The sequence below is a fragment of the Triturus cristatus genome, chromosome 8 (genome assembly GCF_964204655.1).
Source record: "Triturus cristatus chromosome 8, aTriCri1.1, whole genome shotgun sequence".
In the NCBI taxonomy this organism is placed as follows: domain Eukaryota; kingdom Metazoa; phylum Chordata; class Amphibia; order Caudata; family Salamandridae; genus Triturus; species Triturus cristatus.
The window spans coordinates 377115628-377135598 of NC_140591.1; positions in this window are offsets into that span (position 1 = coordinate 377115628).

Here is a 19971-nt window from a genome sequence, read left to right on the forward strand (position 1 = left end):
ATTTCGCTTATCAGTAGCAGCTTCTGATGCAAACTCCTCTTTAAGAGGCAAGGCACTGTCCATAAACAGTTCATATTTGTTTTGACTTTGCTTTTTATCGATTTAACCCCTTCGCTGCTAGGCCTTTTCCCCCCCTGTGCTAAGTCTTTTTTAGGCTATTTGGGGTAGTGCGCGCTAGGCCCTGTAACGTTTTGACCACATAAGGTATCCACGCCAAATTTGCATCCTTTTTTTCCAACAATATGGGGATTCTAAAGGTACCCAGGGTTTGTGGATTGCCCTGGAGGGGTCCCAGAAATTAGCCAAAATACAGCAAAAACAATTTTTGGTGGGAAAAATGGGAAAAACGGGCTGCAAATGAAAGCATCTGGGTTTTTCTCTGCAAATGGTATCAAAAAAGGGTTTGTGGGGCTGAAATCACAGTTTCCCCAGCTTTTAGGGAATGACAGACTTTTGTCAGAAAACCAACATTTTTTACACAGTTTTGGCATTTTTCTGGGACATAGCCTTTTTTTTGCTATTTTTTGTGCTTTCAACCTCCTTCCAGTTAATGGTAGAAAAGCTATACATTTTAGAAAAGTAGATAACATTCTGAATTCAGCAAGGGGTCATTTGTGTAGATCCATCAAGGTTTCTTTATAGAAACTAACAGTTAAATATAGGAAAAATTGAAAATTAGTTGAAAAAAACAGCCTTTTTGTGTAAACGTTTTTACCTGTAACTTCTTCTAATTATGACAGCTCTTTGAAAGCAATATACTGTTACATCCGCTGGACCTTCCTGGTTGTGGGTATATATAGGACTTGTAGGTTCACCAAGAACCCGACGAACCCAGAGTCAAAAACTGAACAGCAATTTGCATTGGCTTTTTATTATGTTCCGGGTATATAGCAATTATTGTGGGAAAATGTGTACATGGAAAAATCAGTATGAAAGACACCTATGTATTTCTGAATGGGAACAAATTATAGAGTTTAGAAACAGTACATATTTGCACATTTTCGAAATTGGGAATACTCATACTAGCATGAGAATTATCTGTCATTTTTCAAAATGACTTATTTTTTACACAATGTCTTTCATTTGGAAGGCAGAAATGCATCAAAAATCAATAGGTAATAACAGTTGCTTTACAAATCTGAATTACCCTAAGTCTCCCGATAGAAATGGTACCTCACTTGTGTGGGTAGGCATAGTGTCCACGACAGGAAATGGCTCAAAACCCAACGTGAACACATCACATTTTCACAATGAAAATTTACCCTTTTTTTGCGAAGTGTCTAGCTGTAGTTTTTGAACACTAGCTCTGCCGGCACCTAGGGAAACGTAGCAAACCTATACATTTTTGAAAACTACACACCCAGGGGAATCCAGGATGGGGTGACTGCATACCACCAGGTTATGTTGCCCAGAAGCCCTTGCAAACCTAAAAAATTGTCAAAAAAACACATTTTCCCCACCTTTCTGTGGTGGAAAGTTCTGGAATCTGGGTGGATCCACAAATTTCCACCCACCCCGCGTTCCCCAAAGTCTTCCGAGAAAAATGGTACTTCACTTATGTGGGTCGGCCTAGTGCCCGTGACAGGAAACGGCGCAAAACGCAACATGGACACACCTCAATTTCGCAGAGAAAAAGGACCCTTTTTTGGCAAAGTGCCTAGCTGTTGTTTTTTAAGGTTCTGTTACCCAGAATCCCTTGCAAACCTAAACCATTGTCCAAAAAACCACATTTTCCCCACATTTCTGTGGTGGAAAGTACTGGAATCTGCGTGGATCCACAATTTTTCACCCACCCCGCGTTCCCCAAAGTCATACAAGAAAAATGATACCTCACTTGTGCGGGTTGGCCTAGTGCCTGCGACAGGGAACGGCGCAAAACGTAACATGGTCACACCTCAATTTTGCAGTGAAAAAATGACCCTTTTTTAGCAAAGTGCCTAGCTGTAGTTTGTGAACCCTAGCTCTGCCGGCACCTAGGGCAACCTAGCAGACCTATACATTTTTGACAACTAGACACCCAGGGGAATCCAGGATGGGGTGACTTGACTGCCTCCCACCAGGGTCTGTTACCCAGAATCCCTTGCAAACCTAAAACATTGTAAAAAGAAACTACATTTTCCCCACATTTCTGTGGTGGAAAATTCAGGAATCTGCGTGGATCCAAAAATGTCCACTCATCCCGCGTTTCCCAAAGTCGTACGAGAAAAATGGTACCTCACTTGTGTGGGTCGGCCTAGTGCCCGCGACAGGAAACGGTGCAAAATGCAACGTGGTCACACCTCAATTTTGCAGTGAAAAATTACTCTTTTTTGGCAAAGTGCCTAGCTGTAGTTTTTGAAGCCTAACTCTGCCGGCACCTAGGGAAACTTAGCAAACCTATACATTTTTGAAAACTAGACACCCAGGGAAATCCAGGATGGAGTGACTTGACTGCCTCCCACCAGGGTCTGTTACCCAGAATCCCTTGCAAACCTAAACAATTGTCAAAATAAACACATTTTCCCCACATTTCTGTAGTGGAAAGTTCTGGAATCTGCGTGGATCCACAAATTTCCACCCACCCCGCGTTCCCCAAGTCTTACGAGAAAAATAGTACCTCACTTGTGTGGGTCGGCCTAGTGCCCGTGACAGGAAACGGCGCAAAAAGCAACGTGGTCACACCTCAATTTTGCAGTTAAATATTGACCCTTTTTTGGCAAAGTGCCTAGCTGTAGTTTTTGAACCCTAGCTCTGCCGGCACCTATGGAAACCTAGCAAACCTATACATTTTTGAAAACTAGTCACCCAGGGGAATCCAGGATGGGGTTACTTGACTGCCCCACACCAGGGTCTGTTACCCAGAATCCCTTGCAAACCTAAACAATTGTCCAAAAAACACATTTTCCCCACATTTCTGTGGTGGAAAGTTCTGGAATCTGCGTGGATCCACAAATTTCCACCCATCCCGCGTTCCCCAAAGTCTTATGAGAAAAATGGTACCTCACTTGTGTGGGTCGGCCTAGTGCCCGCGACAGGAAACAGCGCAAAACGCAACGTGGTCACACCTCAATTTTGCAGTGAAAAATTACCCTTTTTTTGGCAAAGTGCCTAGCTGTAGTTTTTTAACCCTAGCTCTGCCGGCACCTAGGGAAACCTAGCAAACCTATACATTTTTTTAAACTAGACACCCAGGGGAATCCAGGATGGGATGACTTGACTGCCTCCCACCAGGGTCTGTTACCCAGAATCCCTTGCAAACCTAAAACATTGTAAAAAAAAACACATTTTCCCCACATTTCTGTGGTGGAAAGTCCTGGAGTCTGTGTGGATCCACAAATTTCCACCCACCCTGCGTTCCCCAAGGACTTACGAGAAAAATTATACCTCACTTGTGTGGCCTAGTGTCCACGATGGGAAACGGCGCCAAACACAACGTGGGCACACCTCAATTGCGCAGTGAAAAATTACCCTTTTTTGGCAAAGTGCCTAGCTGTAGTTTGTGAACCCTAGCTCTGCCGGCACCTAGGGAAACTCACACATTTCTGAAAACTAGACACCCGGGGGCTTCCAGGGAGGTATGGCTTGCGTGGATCCCCCAACGTTTCCTTACCCAGAATTCCCTGCAAACCTCAAGTTTAGTTGAAAAAATCACATTTTTCACACATATTTGTGTGGGAAAGTTGAGGCATCACCGGGCTCAATCAAATTTCCCACCACCCAGCGTTCACCCAAGTCTCCCGGTAAAAATGGTGCCTCACTTGTGTGGGAGGCCCAAGTACCCGCGACAGGCAAGGGCCCAAAACGTAGTGAGGCGACATCAAATTTGCATATCTCAAAACCACCTGGTTTTGCAAGGAGGGTCACCTGGGTTTTTGGCCCCGTGCTCGGCGGCCATCTAGGGAAACCTACCAAACCCACACATTTCTGAAAACTAGACACCCGGGGGCTTCCAGGGAGGTATGGCTTGCATGGATCCCCCAACGTTTCCTTACCCAGAATCCCCTGCAAACCTCAATTTTAGCTGAAAAAATCACACATTTTTGTGTGGGAAAGTTGTGGCATCACCGGGCTCACACAAATTTCCCACCACCCAGCGTTCCCCCAGGTCTCCCGGTAAAAATGGTACCTCACTTGTGTGGGAGGCCCAAGTACCCGCGACAGGCAAGGGCCCAAAACGTAGTGAGGCGACATCAAAATTGCCTATGTCAAAACCACCTGGTTTTGCAAGGGGATCACCTGGGTTTTTGGCCCCGTGATTGGCGGCCATCTAGGGAAACCTACCAAACCCACACATTTCTGAAAACTAGACACCCAGGGGCTTCCAGGGAGGTATGGCTTGCGTGGATCCCCCAACGTTTCCTTACCCAGAATCCCCTGCAAACCTCAATTTTAGCTGAAAAAAAATCCCTTTTTTCACACATTTTTGTATGGGAAAGTTGTGGCATCACCGGACTCACACAAAACGTAGTGAGGTGACATCAACAATGCCTATCAAAAAACTTTTTGGGCCCTTGCCTGTTGCGGGTACTTGGGCCTCCCACACAAGTGAGGCACCATCTTTACCGGGAGACCTGGTGGAACGCTGGGTGGTGGGAAATTTGAGTGAGCCCGGTGCCGCAACTTTGCCAGACAAAAATGTGTTTTTTTTTCAGCTAAAATTGAGGTCTGCAGGGGATTCTGGGTAAGGAAACATTCGGGGATCCACGTAAGCCATACCTCCCTGGAAGCCCCCGGGTGTCTAGTTTTCAGAAATGTGTGGGTTTGGTAGGTTTCCCTAGATGGCCGCCGAGCACGGGGCCAAAAACCCAGGTGACCCCCCTTGCAAAACCAGATAGTTTTGACATAATTAGTTTGTTTCTACAGCGTGAGAATTTCAGCACAATATTGCAAGGAAAATGTGACAGACATTTTGAGGTTTGCAGGACATTGTGGATAAAATAACTTTTTGGAATTCACAAGAGAGACATCACCATGAACCAGGGGCGGCTGGTGCCATTTAAAAGTGGTAGGGCGTAAATGCCTGTCCTTAATGCTATAGGTGCTGTCCACCGCCTAGAAGCCGCGGCGCTTTGATGCCATGCAACGGAAGGGCGACTCGCATTCAAGGCCTGCCAGGGAGCCTTGCTTCAATACTTAAAGAAGTTTATTGTAGATGCAAAGCATCGGTTGTCACACCCCGTAATACACGCGTTCGAGAGGAAAGACACGTTTTATCACGTCTGACGTGCAACACGTCCAGCTTCTGGGGGCAGTAAATACAACTAATAAATAAATAAATAAGAGGTTGAGAGCATTCGGCTTAGTGGCGAGGAGAACAAAACGGCACCATGAGAGATATATCAACGAAAGATCTGAAAACAATATCAGAAAGAGATATGAAATACATTTTTAAACATAAATCTAGAATGTTATAGAACCAACGCAATAGGATACAGCAGAAAACATTAATCTAACAAAGTAAAGATATCGACACTTTTAATCGTGGCCTGACGATTTCCTTCTGTCGTGGCCTTTTCTGAACAGTCCGGATGACGTAGGTACAGAGAAGCATATCCGCCCTTTCCTATTTAGACCGTTTTCTAGAGGAACTATTAACAATCAACTTTAGGGATAAACAGATTTAATTGCAGAAAACATTCTGAGACCATTTAAAGTAAGGATACATCTAGTGTCTCGCTACAGCTTTTTACTTTTGTTTTAATATCACTTCAGTTTGACCTAATGTTATTAGTGGAGTCACGTGGATACCTTTGGTTTTATTCTGTTAAAATGGCTGTGAGAGGAGAAGGGGTGTATTATGGGGTGTGGTGGTGAAACCCCCCCGTTTAACACACAACCAACCCCTCCAGGACCCACCAGGCTTCCTTTATTAAACCATAGCTCAGTGTTTCCCAAACCGATTTTTTGTAGGTTGCCAAAGTTCAAGCAATAATTAAAGATGCCTTTATTCTGTAATTATCTTGACACATTTGCTGCGCTTCGATGCCAGAGGTCAAATGTCAGGGAGTCTTCTGCTGCTTATGGTTTAAGATGGGAAATGGTTCTCACACACTCCCCTCACTTTGCAGATAGAGAAAGAAAAGTAAAGTGAATGATGTCACAGTCTCGCTGGGGTACAGTCGCGGCTCGCAATACTTGATGGGGTGCACTCGGGTGGGGACAGGGAGAGTTTTAAATTAAAATAAAATAAAAACTTACCTGACCGGCCTCTGCTCCTGGGCCGGGGTCCAGCGTTGGCGCTCTTCAGTTTGTGAACAGGAGCAGCAGCGTCACAGGACTCCCAGCCTGTGCTTCTTCAATTCCGGCAGGCTGCAGCTCTCCTTGCGTCATCGGGACAGCCTCCCTCCCTCCCCTCCACCAATCAGAACTCTCCAGGCGAATCTGAGCGCGCCCCACCTGGGCCATTTTCTCTATGTAGGCTGCTGCATGCAGCAGCCTACATAGAGAAAAGCGAGAGTGGGCGGTCCTGCTCAAGGGTAGGGAAGGAGTGGCTTGCCCAGTGTTGTGCATATGGACTGTTTGATCGGCCCCAGGGCCGGCCAAACAGTCCCTATGCACAACAGTTGGCAAGCCACTCCCCCATGCCCTCAAGCAGGACCGCCCACCTCCAACCAGGCACTTCTGCTTTCTCGCAGTGCGAGAAGGCAGAAACATAAATGGTAGTTATTACCATTTATGTTTCTGCCTTCTCGCACTGCGAGAAAGCCAGGGGGCGGCGCCCAAACGCCCCTATGGAGGAGCCGCCACTGCCATGAACTCTAATGGGTTTACGACAATATCTACAGTTGGTACATTATTCTTAGATGGAATGTAACACCTTGGCAGAGAAACTAAAAAGACAAAGATTCCTGCACAGCCATCTATTCCTCAAACAGACACACATACTGGTTGGATTTGGCACAACAGCGAGTGATGGTTCAGTATATACAGTTGTATTAGCAAGTGATTTACCAAAAATGAAATGCACTGTCAATAATTAAATTGACAAAAAAACGAACCAATGCCTCGCAGCTCGTGAGCTGTAAAGCCACGGCAGGGCACCAACCGCTTTACAGACCATTCACACACCTTTCATACGTGATACACACAAGACCATTGACACCACCAGGCACAAAAACGAAACATTACAACATTCACAAAAAGGGACAAGGTACACCCTGCTTCAGAAAGACAAATATTACTGCACAGCCATCTAATCCTCAAGCACACACACATACTGGTTGGATTTGGCACGAGGGTGAGTGATGGTTCAGTATATACAGTTGTATTAGCAAGTGATTTACCAAAAATGAAATGCACTGTTAATAATTGAAAGGGCGAGAAAATGAACCATTGACGCACAGCTCGTGAGCTGTAAAGCCATGACAAGGCACCAGCCTCTTGACAGGCCATTCATACACCTTTCATACGTGTGACACATACAAAACCATTCACACCGCCAGCCGCGGGCCCAGCACATTACAACACTCACGCCAGCAGACAGCGCCATTCAAGGGCCTATCACTTTCACACGCCCATATTCCTGACACAGCAACCACACAAGCTGGTGGCACTCAGCTAGCAGTGTGTGTAGTGACCAGCAGCAAGTCACTACTCACACACTGCCAGCCGAACGCCAGTCCACGCACACCGCAATCAAACACCAGTCCACGCACACCGCCAGCCAAGCGCCAATCAACGCACACCGCCAGCCAAGCGCCAATCCACGCACACCGCCAGCCAAGCACCAGTCCACGCACACTGCCAGCCAAGTACCCGTCCACGCACACCGCCAGACAATCGCCAGTCCAGGCACACCGCCAGCCAAATGCCAATCCATGCACACTTCCAGCCAAACACAAGTCCACGCACACCGCCAGCCAATCGCCAATCCATGCACACCACCAGCCAAGCACCAGTCCACACACACCGCCAGTCAAGCGCCAGTCTACGCACACCGCCAGCCAAGCGCCAGCCTACACACACCGCCATCACATTTAGGATTTTTTTTGACAAAAATAAAGACACAAACAAATTGCAAATAGATATAAATCTACTAACACAAAATCTGAAACTAAATACATTGCACTAATGCCAACATTGTAACAGAATCAAATTTTTTTAAAGAATTCAGACCAGGCAGTTCACTTTACCACTCATGGATGCTCCCAAAAATTTGTTTGCGTGTGGTACGCTCTAAAACAAGCAGGGACACACAGGGTTAGAAGGACACTCGGGGCAGTACATACGAGTCTCCTTCCGCGTACCTCTTCTCCAACAGACTCTACATCTCCTAGTGGGAAAGTCTTTTGAGGATGTGGGAGGAATGAAATCAGGAAAGTGGCGATCTTTCAATCGAGCCACATCCTCCACCACTCCAACTCTAGGAATACTTGCCTGTTCCACAACAACAAGGCTGCCTATCACTGATTGCTGAAACTGAACAAAGTTAACTTTGATGCAGGAGAACACTCCTTGATCACAACAAAAGCATTGAAAGTTGCTAAATTAAAGGGATGGATGGCCAACTTCTTATACCAAACGTAAGCCTTACGAATAGCAGTGTAAGGTTCCAACCTCTGATCTACTCTATCAACATTACCCATGTGCTTATTGTAGTCTAAAATGCACACAGGTTTGCGCACTTCAGAAATCTGACCCCAAACAGCCACAGGTGAAGTACTCTCATCATGGATGGTAGTCAGCATGTACGCATCCCTCCTGTCCACAAATTTCACAGCTAGTAGTTCATCACTACACAAGGAACTGCACTGTCCCCTCTGAAGTTTTTTTTGCAAAGAAGCTCTTTTGGATAACCTTTTCGGTTTGAGCTGATTGTGCCACAAGCAAAAGTGTCCACTTTGAACAATTCCTTTAACAATTGCACAGCAGTGTAGAAGTTATCAAGGTACAAATGGTGGCCTCTGTTAAACAGTCCTCTAGCAAGATCCCACACAATTTTCTCAGAAACTCCAAAAGTGGATGGACAACCAGGGGGGTCAATAGTGGAATCCCTACCAGTGTACACACGGAAATTAAAAACATATCCTGTCCTACTCTCAGACAACATATACAGCTTAATTCCATGGCGCGCCCTCTTGCTAGGGATGTACTGCCTAAAAACCAAACGCCCTTGAACAAGACCAAAGACTTATCAATAGATATTTCTTTCCCTGGAGTATAGATCTCTGAAAATCGATCTACAAAGTGATCAAGAACAGGCGAATCTTAAAAAGACGGTCACATTCAGGGTGATCTCGTGGCAACGCCAAAGAATTATCAACAAAATGCAGCATCGGACGGGGCCCTTGCTCGCCTCTCTCTATGCCGATGACACAATCCTGTACGTCCGGGAACCACAGGCCAACCTTACCCCCTTGATACATGAGATCCTTCGTTTCAGTAGCCACTCGGGTCTGGGCATAAACTGGCATAAGTCCATCATCTTCGCGTTGACTAGCGGCACCTCCCCATGGCCGTGTGAGTTCCCTCTGGAATGGTGCTCGGACTCGGTACGGTACTTGGGCATACAAATACATTTGAGCACGGACAAAATTATCCACCTCAACTATGGCCGCGCGATTGCGCGGCTGGAGACTCAGGTGGATGGGTGGCTGCGGCTCCCGCTCTCTATGTCAGCTAGGATAGCCATTCTCAAAATGATAGTGCTCCCCAAATTTTTGTATCTTTTCAATAACATCCCTGTTCCTCTTACCCGGGCCTTCTTTTCCACCCTGCGGTCCCTCCTGATTAGACTGGTCTGGGGCGGGAAGCACCCCCGGATCCGCTGGACGACTCTCACACTCCCACAGGATCGAGGAGGCCTTGGAGTGCCTGATTTATATTTATACTACCTGGTCGCTCAGTGTGCACATGCCTATGCCTGGTATCACCCTGACGCTCGGATCCCATTCCTTCGCCCAGAGGCGGACTTTGTCCTCCCGGGTCGCTTGTCGGCGGTGTTGCCCAAAGGTGTCCCCAGAGACCCAATGGACATTCAAACGGTATCTACTACCAGCTGGGCTTGGAACAGACTCTCGCGCTACTTAGCTCATCATCTGCTGTATTCCTCTTCCCTCCCGATACCCAACCCTGGGTTATTACCAGGCACGGATGAGGCACTGGTGCAACGAACGTTAACGAAATTTAACCTCACCAGGATTGGGGACTTATACCCGGGTGGGCACATTTTCTCGGTATCGGAGGACGCGCGATTCAGTGATGCTACGTTCATGGACCGGTTCGTTCTTCGCCGGCTATATTGCGCCGCGCGAGCGGAAATTAAAGGATTTCCCCTTGAGCCGGCTTCCTTGGAACCCTTCACCACCCTGATTGACAACGATACGGGGGCACATATTGTTTCCAAGCTGTACAAGGCGTGTGCAGCTCGGGTCCCATGTGCGGACGATCGGGCGCGGGAGGAGTGGGGGACGGACCTGGGTAGGCCTATCACGGACGAACAATGGACGGCATGCTGCAAAGTCACCGACACGGTATCACTGAACAGTCGTCACAAACTCCTACACTATAAATTCCTGCGCCGCTGGTATATGACCCCTGATAGACTCCATTCCATTGATCCTGCGTGACCGCACACATGCTGGAAATGCGCTGCACCACATGCCGATTTTGCACACATGTCCTGGACGTGTCCGAGACTGCAGACATTCTGGACACAGGTTCACAAGATCCTAGAAGAGATGCTAGGGCTTACACTGGTTCCCACTCCTGAGGTCGCATTGTTGGGTTATACCGTTAATTTCCCTAAGAATGTCCGTAAACTGACCTCTCTGGGGCTTCTACTTGCCAAGAGGGAGATTGCAAGACACTGGGGGGGTAAAACGGCTCCCACGTCCAAGACGTGGCTTACGGCCATGGCTTTCTGTAGCACGAATAGCGAGATCTACTCTAGTCTCCTCCCCACGGTGGCGCGTCCTAGGGACATCTGGGGCCCTTATAAAACATATATTGCAGGCTTACCTGGCTCAACCCCGCCATCCTCGAATCCCGGAATAGCTCCCACTGGGGTAGGGTAGGTAGTGCTGCACCAATGTTACGCAGATGGAGTGGTCATGTGATGGTGCGGACACAGGGATATTTGGCTCCTGGGGTCAGGTGATGTTTACTACACGGCGTTTTCCCATGACCGAGATATGAGCAGGGGAGGGGGGTGGCTTTGGAACCCCAGAGATAGATCCTTGGTCAGAGATCCCCCTGTTTCAGGTCGGACAGATGTTGATGATGGATTGGCAGATGGGGTCTTGTTGTCTGATGCATTGATGATGTGGTATTGTTTATCTAAGAACCGGAAATGTCACAATGTTGCTCCTTACTTGCTTTCTGTTGTACGCACAGCCGCAACCTTTGTCTTATTTGATTTTTCTAATCTCAATAAAACTTTTCAAAAAAAAAAAAAAAAAAATTAAAGTTCGAAAGAGGATACCTTGCAACAATAAAAAAAAAAAAATGCAGCATCCGTAGCAAAAGTAAATACCGATCACGAGTCATAACTGCAGGAAATATGGCCGTTGCCATCAAGGGACTGGTAGGCCAATATGAAGCCATGGACAGCTTCCTTATCAAACCCATCAATAAAGTCAAACCCAAAAACTTCTTCATCTCTTCCAAATTTGTGGGAGTCCACCAGGTAGCTCTAGAGTGGGGCCTAAGTTTGTCACTGTTGTCCCTCAAAAGCTGTTCAGCATACAAATTAGTCTGCTCAACCATCTCACCCAAAAATACATCATCCATAAACAACCTAAAAAACTGTATAGGCAAAAAATGTTCACAATCCACTCTACACCCTGCATCACCACTAAAGGCAGGCAACACCGGCTGCACCATGTTTGGATCAACCCAGAGTTCAACACTTCCAGTAGGAAGCCAAGCAGCCTCAGGCTGCAATACAGATGCCTCTTGCACCATCGGCACAGCAGTATCCTCCTCTAAAACAGGCACTTCATCCACACTGAGAGCAGCTTCATCTGCACTGAGAGTACCTTCATCATCTGATGATTCCAGGTGGAGAGAAAACTCACTGCCTGAATCTTCCCCTCCCTCCTCTCCCTCAGACGCAATGTCAGTCTCATAATCCTGCTCAGAGGAAGATTCAAGAAGCATACCAACCACCTGCTGAGCAGTCATTCTACGGCTAGCCATACTGCTCACTAATAAAAGTAACTTGTCAAACAAGTCAACAACAATAAACACTTTGAAAAATAAGTAATAAACAACATGCACCTTTATCAGAAATACCTATGTACTCCAAAATGATACCACTCACTTGCCAGAAGCAGCTAAATTCACCACCACCTACTCTGCACAGACACAGTATGGATCAACAATATCACACTGAAAAAGAAAGAGAAAAGAAAATTACATGTAAGACAATGCAAAACACATCGCAAAGAATTCCATGCACAAAACACTAACTAAATTAGCTGCCATTATGACACCACTTACAAAAAAAATCATCCATACATGACAAAAATACTCATTTGGAGAAAATACAACAAAAATGTTTTTCTTACCAAAAAAAATGCAACTGCGCAAAACTGCAGAACACCACTGTCGAAATCGCAAACAGGAATCAAAAGCTTTACACTAGAATGAAAAGGAGAATAAAATATTATAATCACATATGCAAATAATGCACCAGTCCACACACAATCCACCAGCCAAGCTAAGGGGTAGGTGGGCCTAAGAGTTTAAATAACATATTCACCTCGTAAAAGGGGAGCAACCCTTGCCATTTTTTTTTAAACTGTGTCTAGTGGCTTCTGCCCCCCTAGATGGCAGATGGGCTTAAAAACATACTGCTATTCTGCCACCCAAAGAGGGCAGAAATGACCACAATCATCCTCCCATAAAGGGGAGCGACCCTTGTCCAAGGGGCCACTCCCCAACATAAAGAAAAAACCTAGTGGCCCTACCAAAAAACAAATCAGCCGATCTGCCCCTCAGGGTGGCAGAAACAGCCGAATTAATGCTTACCAAATGGGAGCAACCCTTGCCCAAGGGGCCACGCCCCACAAAAATATCCCTGGTGGTCTAGTGGGCCCAATTTTAAAAAAAACATGGCGATCTGGCCCCCAGCGGGGCAGCCACAGCCACAAATAATGACCCCAAAGGAGAGTGGCCCTTGCCCAAGGGGTCACTCTCCACAAATAACTCCCTGGTGGCCTAGTGGGCCCTACATTAAACAAGCATTTGCAATGCAAATCGGTCTCGCCTTTGGGACATTATATGTGCTTAGCTATGCAGCACATTAGCCTGCGCCCTAAAACATCTGCTGTTCTTTGACACGGAGGGAAAGCAAGCACCAAACTGCGTGACACGCCAAGTATTGGAACACACAGGGAGAAATATTGCCTTTCAGCGGGAAATGGTATAGTCCAAAGCTCTGTTTTTAATATAAAATCTGGGTCTTCGGTGGTCATATCATTGAAAATACAAGACTTAAAAAATATATTATTGTCTAAGGGTGCTCGTGGACGACAATTTCTATGGACTGAAAACTAGAGAATGCTGAAGGGATTCTGTTATTTTACTGACCTCTGCTGCATTTTTGTTTCAAAATAAAGAAAATCTGCCCCCCCAGGGGGGCAGACAAAGCCTGAATTACATTGCCCCCAAAAAGGGGAGCGACCCTTACCCAAGGGGCCACTCCCCACTACATCAAAGTTAAATGGCCAAAGGGCCGATTTTAAAAGCAAGTAAATATTGCCCCCCAAAAGGGGGAGCAACCCTTGCCTGAGGGGCCACTCCCCCCAAACAGTACAACATGGTCCCTTTAAAAAAAAAAAAAATTCCTGGCGTCTAGTGGACATTCCTGCTGCACGATTGCATGATCGTGCAGCAGGAATGCACAAAAGAGGTATTGAGGGAAAGGAAAACTCTTTCCTTTCCCTCGATGTCTCTTTTAAGAAAATCCCCCCCTCCCCAGCCCCAAAACTCACCTCTTAGCTCACCGACGCGCAGGAAGCAAATGGCTTCCTGCGGGTCGGTGATCCAAGGGTACCCTCAATGACGTCAGCGCGCCTCGCGCACTGACATCATTGATCACGCGAGGGGGGGTAGGGGGAGGCAGGGCAAGGTCTTCGCCGGCCTTCCCCCGGAAAACAACCCCGATCGGCCGCGCACGGTGGGAGCGCCAGCGCTCCCCCCGTGAGTGGGTGTCATGACGAGCTGGGCTCTTCATGAGCACATGGCGACTGTGTGCCATGACGAGCCCAGCTCGTCATGAGCACCGAAGGGGTTACAGATGAGACTAGATATCTGGTACAAATATGTAAGCGGCTGCAGAGAAATTAACCTGTTTATCCAACACACCTAAATCCATACAGGGTTTATTGGAGTACCTGACTGTCAAGAGTTGCACTTGCAGTTTGTTATAAGCTTTCACAATGTTGCCAAAAGCTCCAAATAGCGGTGGTGTTGTTAAAACTACGTATATTTTATTGTGTCATTAGAGGCTTACATTTGTGCAATAAGGACAAATCAAACGGAAGTGTAAATGCTAAACCTGACCAGCAGGTGTCAGCAGACCCAAAGTCTGAAGTGGCAAGGGACTGCTTTCTGGGCTAGGAAGAAACAGAGTAGGAAGACTTGCATTACAAAGAGTTAGATTATCCGGGCCTTTTGTTTGTAATTATACATCTGTCTGAACTTTATTTTACTCCTCTTTTTGTAATACGACATATTCAAATTTAGTTGGAAATGTTTTCAAGGCCTACGTTAATTTCACTGTAGAGGATTGGCAACAAGCAGTTCTATTCTTCATTAGCATACACACTTGGTGCTGATCTGTCGTCCCCCAATCACCCCAGTTAAATCCATTTCACGCACCTTGTTGAAAGTACCAAAGGTTAAATTCTAACTGATGTGTAATCCTCTGCTTTTTCCACTTTAGTTCTGCAAGGATGTTACAAATGTCAACTACACACTGACCCTGCACCTGAGAAATGTATTACTACTCTATAACCAGTATAATATAACTTATTATAATAGAAACAAAACAAGCAATTGTATGATGATTTTAAAAGAAGATAACTGATTCACAATAAAGAATGAATAAAAAAGCTACAATCAAGATTTACGTCATTCATAGATACATGCATGCTTGGGAAGCTCAATGAATGTGTTATCTTGTTATGTTTCTATTATAATAAGTTACATTATACTGGTTATAGAGTAGTAATACATTTCTCGGGTGCAGGGTCAGTGTGTAGTTTGCTAACGGTGGTTTCTAACCACCAAATTGGGGTGCATGTGGGTCACATCCCAGATCTTACTGCACCGAGGTTCGATATCAATATAATAGGCTGACTTACTGTACAAAAGCTGAGAAATTAATAAAGATGAGTTAATAGCCCTCTGCCAGGTGCTGTCATTTATGCAGAGTGTTATACTTGACAGTGCTGTGAAGAGAAACCAATCCAGAACAGGACAACTGGCGACAAGGGTGGGATCGAAGATCACGCCTTCAGATAAAGAAGGCAAGTAACATAAGAAAGTACCGGTGCTGAGGAAGCACAAAAACGTGCAGCTAGCATGCAGCATTAAAGAAAAGCAGGAATTCTCTGAGCTACAAGCCATGCATGCTGCAGCTAAGTGGCGGACATTTTGAAGTCAGGCAAGTTGAGATACAGTCCATTGAAGTCTGTGGGGGGGCCATCTTGAAGTCAGATACCCTGATACAAATCCACTCAAATCAATGATGCGACCATATTGGAATCAGGCAATCCAAGCCTAACTCACTGACGCCTACTGAGACAGTCATTCTAAGGGCATACACCAAGCCAGGTCGGCTTTTGAAAGGAATACACATAGCTGGGGGCATCAAAGCTGGAACAGCTCTACAAGGAAAATGTGAAGCTGCCAGAAAGAATACGATGTTCACCTTTGAGTGAGCTTTCCCAAAATCAAAATAAAAACAACTATACGCAAGATCTCTACCGAAGAGGGCCAACAAATAATACATAAAGTATAGTGAGCAGTCCTGTGGCATTATCATACTAGCACATTCCACAACGGTGAGAGAAGAAACACAGAATGCTAACCCCTGCATTGAAGTGCCACCTCCAGTGACACAGACCGGCACCCAGAGTTTGGGTCCCAAATGGAACCGGTGGCTGGAATCACTGAATGAATTTCTTGCAACAGCCGGAGAGCGAAGAGACGAAAAACGTCTGCTACTACCACTTCAGCTGGTGGGGCCTGAAGGCCGATGCCTAATCAGAACATTTTCAACAAAGGACGCAGAGACATATGAAAAACTCAAAGAGACACTATGTGCCCATTGTAACACAAAGAAAGACGTGGATCAAGAACGCCTCATCTTCAACACAGCACGGCAGGAACCAGGTGAATCATTAACAAATTTCATCACAAGGTTACACAGTCTGGTACAATAATGCGATTTCAATACATTCACAAATGGGTAAGCAATTCGACTCAGGGTAATTGAGGGCTGTTCAATACCGACACGAAGTGCAAGGTCCTTCAACAGCAGCTCTCGCTAAAGGAAATCATCAGGAGGGCCGAAGCTGGAGAGCGGGCCAAAGCAAGAGAATTGCACCTCAATGCAAGAAATGAAGACAAGAGAACCTAAATCCTTATCATGTCTTTGAGTAAAGCCCAAGAAACCAAAAGAGCCAGAAAGAGTGAGGGCAAAGGCAGACCAGAGACAAAATATCACAATAGACAAAGTGACATGAAATACTCAGATTCAACAATACAATTGGCAGTGGAGGATGGCAAACAAAAGACTGGGACAATCCGGGATAGTGACAGCTAAACTGAAATAACTTCAACTTTCAGATTACTCTGACGAAGCATCAAGCAGTGGGACAGATCACACAAATGGAACAGACGACACCATGCCCAACAAGCGTGAAGAAAAAATAAACTACAGATGATTGGGCAATTCACACTGACTCTGGAAACCGGTATACAAAGACACCTGAGCCACACACTGTTCATCGAACTTCTTAGACTTTTCCGAAGAAGCATTAATCAGTGGGACATATCACACACATGGCACAGATGACAGTGCGCCCAACAAGCGAGAAGAAGAAATATACCGCATAGGACTGAGCAATTCACTCGGACACCGGAAACAGGTATGCAAACGGACTCAAGACACTCTCGACAATAAGGTAAAAACTAAGAGGAGACAGTTAACACCACATGGGAGGGGCAGAGACAAAATGCACTGGGGCCAAACAAAAGAAATAAACACTCAGCTATCAAATTATCCCTCCGTTGCAAGAGCACATAAGACACCTCAAGAGATGTACCCAACGAAACGTCCCAAAGATAGCTCTGACTCAAGGAGCAGTTCATCACAGTCCATTGTGAAGAAAAAACAAACTACAGATCATTGGGCAATTCACACCAACTCTGGAAACCGGTATAGAAAGACACCAGAGCCACACACTGTTCATCAAACTCCTTCGACTTTTCCGAAGAAGCATCAATCAGTGGGACATATCACACACATGGCACAGATGACAGTGCGCCCAACAAGTTAGAAGAAGAAACAAACCACATAGGACTGGGCAATTCACTCAGACACCGGAAACAGGTATGCAAATGGACTCAAGACGCTCTCGACAATAAGGAGAAAACTAAGAGGAGACAGTTAACACCACATGGGAGGGGCAGAGATAAAATGCACTGGGGCCAAACAAAAGAAACACTCAGCTATCAAATTATCTCTCCGTTGCAAAATCACATAAGACACCTCAAGAGATGTACCCAAAGAAACGTCCCAAAGATAGGTCCGACTCAAGAAGCAGTTCATCACAGTCCATCAGCTCAAGAGATTCACCAGTCAGACCACACCCAAAAGAACTTCCTCAAATAAAATCAGTAGAAGATTAATCTGATTCAGAAAGCATGCCAGCACAATCACTCATGTCAACAGAATCATCTGGCTCATCAAGATCGAGAAAACGCCCATGCCGTCGATCACCCAAATGCACAGTGGAATCAGAAAATGTTCTCTCCGTTCAGAGCAAAACGTCACATGCCGATGGCTCAGAACAATCACTCACCCTACAACGCAACATGTCATGTCAGTTATATTTACATCAAGACATGAATATTATACCTTCACTTCTGAAGGGGACAGCTCGGCTGACTCAAAGAGCTTGCAGAATAAGAACAAAGTTAGGGGACATTGCCCAGAAATTTTAAGAAAGGGCTGTCTCATACCTCTGTAAAAAAGGCAAAAATGTGTTGACAGAGACATGTCATTCTCAAGGAAAGGGGGATGAGAAAGCAACATGCATATGCCTAGATGTTCAAAGACTTCAACGTTCCCAAACGCAACTGGGAGTGGGTGAGGCAAACAAAACAAGTAAATGCGTCCCAGAGCAGACCCTTGTTCTTGTGAAGCATCAAACCAACAAACCCCTTTCTCAACAGAAACCCCACTCAGCATCCACAGAGCTTACAAACCAATCAAGGAGCCCAAAGGATGCTCACCTCACCAACGAACACTACCCGCAACAGACATCACCCGCAACATCTGCAGAACCACTCTCAACATTCGCAGAGCAAAGAAACCAACTACAGAGCCCAAAGGATGCACTGAAGAGATTGACTGAATGTCTTTGTAATTGGGGGGGGGGAGATGTCATGTCTTCTAAGAAAGGACATTGTTATATAAGTAGGTCAGCAGAGCTAACAAACCAATCAAGGAGCCCAATGATGCTCACATCATTAAAGAACACTCCCCGAAACAGACATCACCCTCAACATCTGCAGAACCACTCTCAACATTTGTGAGCAAAGAAACCAACTACAGAGCCCAAAGGATGCACTGAAGAGATTGACTGAATGTCTTTGTAAGTGGGGAGGAGATGTCATGTCCTCCAGGAAAGGACATTGTTATATAAGTAGGTGAGCAGTCTAGCTGGTCCCGACAGAAGTGAGATGCCAGGAACTTCCTGAGTGGAGACAGGAAGTACTAGTTTTCCCTCTCATTACATTGAGGGAAGCAGAGAGAAGAAAATGTGTGGCGAGTAGCTCCACATTAGTAGGCCATGTACAAAAGCTGATAAATTAATAAAGATTAGTTAATAGCCTTATGTCAGGTGCTGTCTTTCATGCAGAGTGTTATGCTTGCCAGTGCTGTGAAGAGAAACCAATCCAGAACAGGACAATGTGGTTTGAAAAAAAAATGCCACATGGTGCTATTGACATACATGTGTGCTAATAATTTCCCCAGATTGCTATCGGAAGCACCAGAGCTTTGCTGAGTTTTTCTGTTAGTGTTGATTCAAAACGCTACATCATCAGTTTGAGCAAGAAAAGCATCCCTTTATTTTCAGACAGCCTGGCTGGGAAGATAAGACTTGTTATGTTATACAGTTGTTCCTGACCTCCATTTACTGTGTGTGTGTATGTGTACTCAACTCGACTTCGTCAGTGACCTAACTAGTATAGTGTGCCATTTGTTGAAATATGTACGTCTGAATGGGGTTGAGCATTTTTTCCTCAGTGTTTTGTTGATTTTGTCCCTGTTCAGGTGTCTCACAATTGCAACAGTGAAAAAGGTTGTAAGGGTGTCGAAGCATGTTTGCCCGTGGTTGGCAGCACAGATTTTAGGCACGACAACCAAATTAAAGTCTATCTCTAGCCTTGGTTGTGGTCTGCTCATCACGCATCAAAATGAGGGAATAAGATTGACTGGAAATGTGTTTCGCTTTTTTCCATCCATCTCAGTGCACAAAATGCACTTCTGGCTGCGCTTCAAAGTCTCATTTAGAGGACTCCAATCTAGCAGTTTCTAATTATAGCCATCTAAAGCTAGGCCCCGAGATCCAGTGAGCTTGAAAGATTTATTCTCGCATTTTTTTTTTGCAATACGAAAATTATTTTTTATTGCATTCTGACTAGGCGCTGAAGTAACATTGCCATTAAAATGGTAAGTAAGGCTCTCCAAGCATTCTGGGCTACCTCTGGACTATAAAGAACCTAATTTTTCAAGCTATATACAAGTGC